The 10,323-nt window shown below is 34.1% G+C and overlaps 1 pseudogene; it reads left to right on the top strand.

Annotated features, from left to right (window-relative positions):
* Positions 1–6,577: 6,577 nt before the first annotated feature.
* Positions 6,578–7,207, top strand: LOC123250380 (annotated as a pseudogene).
* The last annotated feature ends 3,116 nt before the right edge of the window (positions 7,208–10,323 follow it).

The raw sequence follows: 10,323 nt of genomic DNA, 5'->3' as shown, positions 1-10,323 counted from the left end.
ATATTTGTGTTCTCAGTAGTATGTAAACTCTGAAGGCAAGGATAGCTTTGGCTTCTTAATCTTTGTACCTTCAAGGCCTCTGATACTTATTAGCTAATAGTAAGTGCCCTTGGGTAAATCAAAACTTCTATGTGTCTCAGACATTTCTCAAGGATTTACCTATGAAATTATAGACCGATAGAAATTGAAGGTAGTGGAGGGAATTCCCACATTGTAAATTCCCCTCACATGAAACCACAGATCATAGCAGAACACCCTGGATTTAGAAACGAAGGGGAATTTAGAGGCCATCAAGTCCAAACCCTTCATTTTGGAGATAAGGAAACTGAGTTACAGGGACCTTAAGTGACTTATCTAGGGTGAAACCAATTTTTTGGATACTTAGGTATTCCCAATTTGTAGTATAAAGTCTTACACATAGTAGAAGTTTCCTTTCTAAAATTCCATAAACATTTTTATTTTTTGACAATTATAAATTTTTAATAAAGTAATTAATTATATAATGTTAATCAATAAAGCCATACTTCTCATATAGGAATATGATATAAGTATTTTTTAATTTTAATTTTAAAATATTTTCCACATTTTCATGATTCATTTTCTTTTCATCCCCTCTTCCCTCTCCCTTCCAGAGCTGACAAGCAATTCCATTGGGTTTTACAAATGTTATCACTTGATATCTGTTTTCATATTATTCATTTTTGCTATAGAGCAATTTTTTGAAGCCTATACCCCAAATAACATACTCATATATACTTGTGATAAGTGATGTCATATGTTTTGCTTTTGCATTTATACTCCCATAGTTCTTTCTCTCAATGTGGTTAGCATTCTTTCCCATAAGTCCTTCAGGAGTGTCCTGGCTTGTTGCATTGTTACCAGTAGCAAAGTCCAGTACATTGGATTGTTCCACAGTGTTTTACTTTCTGTGCACAATGTTCTCCTGGTTCTGCTCATTTCACTTTACATCAATTCATTGAGGTTCTCCCAGTTCATATAGAAATTCTCCAGATCATCACTCCTTACAGCACAATAATATTCCATCAACATCATATATCACAATTTGTTCAGCCATTCCCTAATTGAGGGACAACCCTTCATTTTCCATTTTTTTTGCCACCACAAAGAGTGTAGCTATGAATAATTTTGTACAAGTATTTTTCCTTATTATCTCTTTGGGATAGAAACCTAGTAATGGTATGGCTGGATCAAATGGCAAGCATTCTTTTAAAGCCTTTTGTGAATAATCCTTGTGATAACTTGCTGTAGCCTTTTTGCTAGTATTTTATTTAATATTTTTGCATCTATATTCATTAACGATATTGGTCTATAGTTTTCCTTCTCTGTTTTTGGTCTTCCTGGCTTGGGAATCAGTACCATATTTGTATCATAAAAAGAATTCAGTAAGACTCCTTCTTTGCCTATTTTGTCAAATTGTTTGTAGAGTATTTGGATTAATTGACTTTAAATGTTTGATAGAATTAACTTGTGAATTCATCTAGCCCTGATGATTTTTTCTTAGAGAGTTCTTTGGTGGCTTGTTCAATTTCTTTTTCTGATATGGGATTATTTAAGTATTCCTTCCTTTTCTGTTAATCTAGGCAATTTATATTTTCATAAATATTCATCCATTTCAACTAGATTGCTATATTTATTGTCATATAATTGGGCAAAATAACTCTTAATAATTGCCTTAATTTCCTTTTCATTAGAGGTGAGATCACCCTTTTCATTGATGTTACTGTTAATTTCGTTCTCTTCTTTCTTTTTCTTAATTGGATTAACCAATACTTTATTTTATTTGCTTTTTTTTCAAAATACCAGCTCCTAGTCTTATTTATTAGTTCAATAGTTCTTTTTACTTTCAATTTTATTAGATTAACTAGTACTTTGCCTATTTTATTTTTTCAAAGTATCAACTCCTAGCCTTGTTTATTAGTTAAATAGTTCTTTTACTTTCAATTTGACTAATTTCTCCTTTAATTTTTTAGGATTTTCAATTTAGTTTTATCAGGGGGTTTTTAATTTGTTCTTTTTCTAATTTTTTAAGCTGCAAGCCCAATTCATTGATCTCCTTCCTCTCTATTTTGCTGGTATAGGCACGCAGTGATATAAAATTTCCCCTGAGTAATGCTTTGGCTGTATCCCATAGGCTTTTATATGATGTCTCCTCATTGTCATTCTTTTTAATGAAGTCTGTAATTGTTTCTATGATTTCTTTTTTGACCCACCTGTATTGAAGAATTAGATTATTTAGTTTCCAAATAACTTTAAATTTGCCTTTTGTGATAAATTAAGTCTATACAAAGGTGAGAGCACCTTCCAATTCTGGGAGGTCCTAACCCACGTGTGCTATTTTGAGTAACCAATCAGAATTGGGGCACCACCCCCTACCCTTTCTATGAGAAAGTGTCTATTGTGATTGGACATGTGAATTAGGAGGGAGGAGCAGGAAGTGATGCATAAGTAACCCTTTTAAAAGGAGAAGATCCTCAGTCAGTTGGGGTCTTGGGTGGAAGACAGCATCTAGTGAGGCTGCAGGAGTGAGTGAGGCTGCAACTGGTGAAGTGAAGGGGACCTGAGGGAGCTTTGCTGGTTCGTGACCTAGACTGTTCAATGTGGGTAAGTTAGGTTGACTCTCTTTCTCTTTCCTTGGCGTTTCTGGAGGCTCTGCCCTCAGGGAGGCCTCTCCAGCCTCTCTAATTGTAAAGGACTTGTAACTAGAAGCATTGTTTAATTAACCTTTGTGCCCCAATTGCTGGGCCTCCAAATCCTTACCTGGTCCAGGCCTCTAGTCCGGGCCAGAGTTTCTCTCTCTCAATTCCCTACCTTTAACCTTCCTAAATGTAAATAAAAGTCAATTTTGACTTGAGATTATTCCTTAATTGGGGAAATTTCCCCTGGTGACCACCTTTTAATATATTGAACCCATAAAACACCTTTTCACCCCTTATACTTTCCAAGGACCCTTGTTAATTATAATTTTTACAGCATTGTGATCTGTAAAAGTGGCATTTATTATTTCTGCTTTTCTGCATTTGTTTGTAATATTTCTAGGCCCTATTACATGATCAATCTTTGTATATGTACCATGTACTGCTGAGAAGAAGGTATATTCCTTTTTATCTCTGTTCATTTTTCTCCAGATATCTATTAACTCTAATTTTCCTAGCATTTCATTTACTTTCCTTACTTCTTTCTTATTTATTTTTTGGTTCAATTTATCTACTTCTGAAAGGGGAAGGTTGAGATCTCCCACTAGTGTAGTCTTATTATCTATTTCTTCCTTGAGTTCTTTCAATTTTTCCTTTGGAAATCTAGATACCATACCATTTGGAGCATAAATGCTGTTACTTCATTGTTTATAGTACCTTTTAGTAAAATGAAATTTCCTTCCTTATCTCTTTTAATCAGTTCAATTTATACTTTTGCTTTGTCTGCTATCATGATTGCTACATTTTTTTTACTTTAGATGATGCATAATAACTTCTGCTCCAGCCTTTTACTTTGAATCTGTGTAGGTCACCCTGCCTTAAATGTGTTTCTTGTAAACAACATATAGCTGGATTCTGTTTTTTAATCCATTCTGCTATCCGCTTCTGTTCAATGGGTGAGTTCATCCCATTCACATTTAGCATTATGATTATTAATTGTGTATTACTCCCCATAGTTTTATCCTCTTTAGATCCTGCTCTATTCCCTTTCACTGTTCTTCCTCGCCAATATTTTGCTTTTTGTCACCTTTTCAGTTTCCCCTCCCTTCAATTATACTCCACCCCTTCCCTTGTTCCTCTTCTTCTTTGTAGGGTGATAGAATTCTATAACCCACTGAGTATACTCTTCCTCCCCTCCTCCCCCCCGTGAGGCAGTTATGAGAGTAAAATTTAAGCATTGCCTATCACTACCCTTATCCTCCCCTCTCTGTATTGATTTTTCTTGCCTCTTTATATTATATAATTTACCCCATTATATCTCTCCCTTTCCTTTTCTCTCAGTGAAACCCTCTCTTTCAGCCCTTGATTGATTTTTAAAATATTATTCATATGCATACATATATCATACATACTAAACAAAAAATTTGAAGGCCAAATATAAGACACAAGAAAAGCTCAGAAAGATAAATAAGAGAAAATTTAAAGGACTCAGTAAGGTAAAAATGATACATATATCTTTCCATATAATCACATTTACATATACATCATATATCATCATATATATCATATTCTCATAATTGGCTTACTTCTCCACTATCTGAGTAAATTCCTTCTATCTTTTCTACTACTGAGTGATTTTTGAAAATTACAAAAATCCTATTGCCATGTAGGTATATAAACATTTTTACCTTAATGAGTCCCTTAAATTTTCTCTTATTTATCTTTCTGAGCTTTTCTTGTGTCTTATATTTGGCCTTCAAATTTTTGTTTAGGCCTGGCTTATTCCTCAGGAATACCTGGGAAATTTCTATCTTATTGAATGACCATTTTTCAAACTGAAAGAATATACTCACTTTTGCTGGGTAGGTGACTCTGGGTTGTAAACCCAAAACTTTTGCCTTCCTGAATATCATATTCCATGCCTTACAATCCTTTTTGGAGAGGCTGCTAGGTCCTAAGTGATCCTGATTATAGCTCCATGGTATTTGAATGGTTTATTTCTGATTGCTTGAAGTATTTTTTCCTTGACTTGATGGCTCTTGAATTTAGTTATTACATTTCTGGAAGTTGTCATTTGAGGATTTATTTCTAGAGGTGATCTGTGAATTCTTTCAATTTCAATTTTATTTTCTTGTTCAAGGATTGCTGGGCAGTAATCTTTGATAATTTCTTGTAATATGATATCCAAGGTTTTTTTCATCATCATGGCTTTCAAGTAGTCCAGTTATTCTCAGATTGTCTCTCCTAGATCTATTTTCCAGGTCAGTTCTTTCAATAAGATATTTCATGTTTTCCTCTGTTTTTTCATTCCTTTCATTCTGCTTTATTGTTTCTTGATTTCTCATTAAATTATTAGTTTCTAGATGGCCAATTTTGATTTTTAAGGCCTGGTTTTCCTCTGTCAGTTTTTGATTCTCCTTTTTCAATTGGCCCATTTCTTCCTGCATCACTTTCATTTCTTCTTACATTCCTTTCCTTTCTTCTTGCATTAGTTTCCTTTCTTCTTGCATCACTTTCATTTCTCTTCCTCACTTTCCCTCTACCTCTAAAAATTGGTTTTTGAAGTCTTTTTTGAGCTCTTCTAGACTCTGTGTCCATTCCATATTTTTCTTTGGGACTTTGCTTTCACTGTCCCCTTCTGTGTCTGTACCTTGCTCTTTGTCTCTATAATAAGTCTTTAGAGTTAGGTGCTATTTTGGTTGTTTGTTCATTTTTCCTATTTAATGATAGGTAGGCTCTGTTTTCTGAGAAGTTGTGGTACCTTCTTAAATTCCGGACTTTCCTTGATGGTATTTTCAGCTAATTTTCTGGGTTGTTATGGTTTTGTTTTTGTTCTTTTATATATTTGCGTGGGTAGTTGTCTTCCTAGACAAATAAGCCAGTGATTCCTAAAGTGGGTGCTACTGCCCCCTGGTGGGTGCTGCAGTGATCCAGGGGTAGCAGTGATGGCCACAGGTGCATATATCTTTCCTATTAATTGCTATTAAAATAAAAAAAGATTAATTTCCAGGGGCACTAAGTAATATTTTTTCTAGAAAGGGGGTGGTAGGCCAAAAAAGTTTGGGAACCACTGACATACACTATATTCCTAAATTGTCATGAAGAAAACACTCTGCAAACCTTAGAGCACTATATTCATGTAATTTTTTATTATTCCTATCAAGTATCAGCTTTTTGGATTGGGCTTTTGTCCCAGCCTACGGACAATCTTTTGAATTCTGAATCTGTTCTTTAGCCTATTAGCTATTTCTCCCAGCTTTGTGTGATCCACAAATTTTATATGCATTCTTCATATGTTTTTAATAAATTCATTGATAAAAATGTTGAACCTAACAGGGACTAATCAACTGTTCTGTATTTGAGATGACATCTATCCATTAATCAAAAGCCTCTGGGCATATTTGTTAAGACAGCTATTAATCTACCTAACTCTATTATCACTCAGCCTGCATTTTCTATTTTGTCCATATGATTATTCAATTAACTTCAGTGCAATTTACCACACACTTATTAAGCACCTATTCTGTATAAGATACTGTATTAGAAGCTGGAATAAAAACAAAATGAGACCATTTATCCAGTGTATTTGCTTAATTTACAAGTCTAGTGATTATATTGAAAAAGGAAAAGAGGGTCAGTTGGCACTACTTTCTTAGTGAGGTCATTCTGGTTCATGATGACCATTTTGTTTTCTACTTGTTCACAAATCCATCTGTCTAATAATTTATTCAAGAATTTTTTTTCTAGATCCAAGACTTGAACTCATTTATAATGGCTTGAAATGATCTCTTATGCTGGATTTTCTTTTCTCTTAAGATAAAATTCCTTTTATAAAGGTAATTTTGTGGCTACTGCCTAGAAGCGCAATGCACTGTTCCTGCACTCTGCCCCAGAGTCTGGATACAAATATGAGCATAAAGTCTATGGTGTTTACTCCAGTACATTGTTTCAGGAACATTGAGAGGAAATCTTGAATATTTCCACCCACAGAAGTGACACTGTTCCCTCAGAACCATGTGGTTTATCTATAATGACTTTGGCATTGCATTTGCTCTTCTTACCTGATTCCTGGCCCCCTACACAGAATTGGTAGTCCTCTTTGTTATTTTAATTCAAACAAAAACAAGCTTTATAATGTAATCAGTGGGATTATATTTAATATTCTTGCTTTCCTTGTTCTGGCTTTTCCCCTCTGGGCTATGCTGACAAGTCCAGGAGCCAAGTCTAAAGGAAATGCCACCAAAGAAAAGTTTACTGAAGAAGCCAGGACAAGTGGTGTATAAGGGTCATAAGTTTTACTACATCAAATATGACAAAGTCCATCACTGCGGTGTTTGTAAGAGATGAATTCAAAATGTAGATTGCTATTAGCCCTGGGTAGGACTGTTTACATTGTATATATAGCACTCATTTCCCTGCATGTCCTCATGCCAGGATTTCATTTTTGGTTTTGCTTTGAAGAAGACTGGATGGACTTAGTCTTACCCACCGTAGTTATCCTCTTTATCTTATTGTCTTTTCAAGTCCTCTATTTTCATATATTTATTCAGTGATGGTGGGGATCCCAGGCATACTCTATCTGCACTGATGGAGTAGCAATAATACAATAGAAAAGGAAGAAAGAAGATGGACTAAAAAAACCAAAATAGACAAACACAAAAGTAATCTTTGGCCATCCATTCTCAATAGTATGGCTTCATCCATTTGCCATGTCAAGGTAGGGGAAAGCAGAGTTTAAAATTTTTTTGACCAGAGTATCCACTAAAACAATAGTACTTTTCAATAAAATTTACATGAATCTTTAAATAGAAAAAGGAAAACAAAATAAATTTTTAATGTCAACTAAAACAATTTATCATAGCAATAAAAAACCTCCCATCTTTTACATTTTAATTTTTGATTTGTGTTGTTTCTTAATTGTTGTGCTTATGTTTTCTGAGTGAGTTGTGATGTTGGTCGACCTAGATTGCTATGATCTCAGCAGAGTGGCAGAAGGAAGTGTGAAGAGAACCATTTGCCTTTCAACACCTCTGCAGACCAGAGGAGTAGCACTACCCTGGAGGGTGGCAGCAGGTCTCCTAAGACCATACTGATGGCAAAACACTTAATTGTTGAGGTTGAAAAGTTTGAAGATCAGGGAGTAGAGATAATCAAAAGGGTACCTCATGCAATTTCTTAATAGAAAAGTGGAATCATTTGTAAACTAAATATTCCTGGCATCTTTTCTTTGCTTCTAGTAAAACAAATTTGATTCTGTCTTGCTGCTTTTTTGATGGGGATGAGTGAGGTAGGTGTGGGGAGAATAGGAGTAAAATCTTTCTCAAATCAAGAAACTGGGCCCTTTGTTAGTCTAGTAATGATTTTGATGGACATTTTATTTCTCAGTTTCAAATGCCTTGTGGTATAAGAAGAATGAGAAATCATGTGGTTTTAGGACAGTTAAACAATTACTTCCTTTTGAGATGCCAATTAAAGAGTGTTAGTAATATGGTATGAGGAACTTGCAAAGTCATCAATATCAGAAAACTGGCCACTGCAGTAGGCTGGCTTAGACACACACTCCCCAAAATGATTAATTTTCAGGGATTAGCATTTTCTCCCTCTTCTGAGCTTTATAAACCCATGAAAGCAAATTCATCCTCTGATATTTATACACATAAATACACAGGCATACACACATAAATTTTGAGCAGTGAGATTTTCAGTGTTTGAAAGAAAGAATGCTCCCATTATAGATGATATGGGGAGAATGTGTGACACTCTAACCTGTAGTTTTGCAAAAGTAAGAAAAAGAAGGGCATTCATTCAAAAAACTAAACAAGAAGGTAAACCATAACTTTTGTCCCTGAGATGAATGTTTTATGTTTGAATAGTACTTCCATTTTAGTTTAACTTTGAAAGAATCAATGAATATAATTATGACAGAGGTGGGAGAATTGAAGGGGGTTACCCTTCCAATATAGATGTATAGGATATTTTAAATACTGGTTGTATTGATTCTTATAGGCTAATTTTAAAAATAATTTTTAAAGCTTCTAGGGTATGGATAGAATGAATTAAACATCAATCCAAATCTTGAAGTGAAGAAAGTTAATAATCTGCCACTTTTCAAAAAGTCATGTGAACATTACACATTTTTGTGATTCTGTCAATGCCTCCATATGAAAAATACTTGCAATAATATTTTTTCCAAACCTAAATTCATTATACACCTAAAAACACTCCAAAACTATATATTTTAATGCTTGAGGAAGGGTAGTGTAGTGGGTAACGCATGGACTTAAAGTCAGGAGAACTGGGTTCAAAATCAGTCTTTGATTTGCACTACAAGGGTGACTAGAGTCAGTTCATTCATTCACTTTGAGCCTCAATATATTTATTTGTAAAATTAGAATAACAATTTCCTGGGCACTCACAGTGTAATAGGACCCTGACCTTTGTGTCTGAAGACCTGTCTTTCTCTACAGAACTGGGCTGGACAAATTGTTCACTATGCCTTTTTCTGGATTTCCCCATTCAGATTCAGTCTGGTATATTTTCTAGATCTAGTTTGGAGGAATTTTCAGAGGGGAACTCATTACACCTGCTTCCTACCTCTCTGCCATCTTGACTCTAACTCTTAAGTGTTCAAAAGTTTAAGAAGAATACCAGGAAGGCTAAACCCAGAACCAGTTAAATATAATTAAAACTGATAGAAACATCAAAAAAAGATTTTATTTTGTAAACTTCTTTGGAAAATAAAGATCACTAAAGAAAGACTAGAAAAAGTACTGAGAATAAGACAATATAATGTAAAAAATGGCAGATATAAAAAAGAATTACTTAAATTCCATTTTACTTCTTTTCCCAATAATGTGAAAAATCTTGAAAATGGAAATGATAATATGAATATCATTAAAATGGAATTGAAATTTATTCAGTTTTGTACATTATATCTGGATATTCTTCCCTATATTATTTCAGAAATTTCTTTCTTCATCAGACTGTTGGATCTTTTGTCAAATAAGGTAGTTCTGGGTTGTAAGATATACAAATTCATCACAAAATTTATTTAAGCAATAAATTTCTTTTACTTCACTATTTCAATAAAGCCTTGATACTATTGGTGTTAAAATTTTTCTCCATTGGTTCAGATTACAAACCATGCACACCTCATCATCTTATGTGATGTTATTTGAATCTCTCCATAAATCCCCTCTTAGATATTTTGTGGATAAATTCAGTCTGCTCATGACTTTTGATATATGATACGTGAGCTCCCTTTTCAAGTAATATGTCATTTATCTTTTCTTTTAAATAAAACTTTAATGATATCTTCTTTCTATAGCATGATGACCTTTATTATCATTTTCCTAAGAGACTATCTTTACTTCTTTGTCCTCTGCAATTGGAATTGACATATAAGCTGCAATTATCTTCATGATTGAGTCCATTTGCTTATGCTTATTTTGAAAAAATGCAACATGAGATGACTGTCTCACATGAATGATACTTCTTATTCTCCTTGGGTGTATATTGAAGCCAATTTTTACAACTCTTACTTGCTTTTCTACGAGAATCTTTCACTTAGCTATACCTTATTTCCCTTGGTTCTCTCTCTCTCTCTCTCTCTCTCTCTCTCTCTCTCTCTCTCTCTCTCTCTCTCTCTCTGTCTCTCTCTCTCTCTCTC

This window comes from Gracilinanus agilis, chromosome 1 (assembly GCF_016433145.1).
Source record: "Gracilinanus agilis isolate LMUSP501 chromosome 1, AgileGrace, whole genome shotgun sequence".
Classification (NCBI taxonomy): domain Eukaryota; kingdom Metazoa; phylum Chordata; class Mammalia; order Didelphimorphia; family Didelphidae; genus Gracilinanus; species Gracilinanus agilis.
The sequence above is the reverse complement of the archived record's forward strand: the minus strand, read 5'-3'. Positions and strand labels throughout refer to the sequence as shown.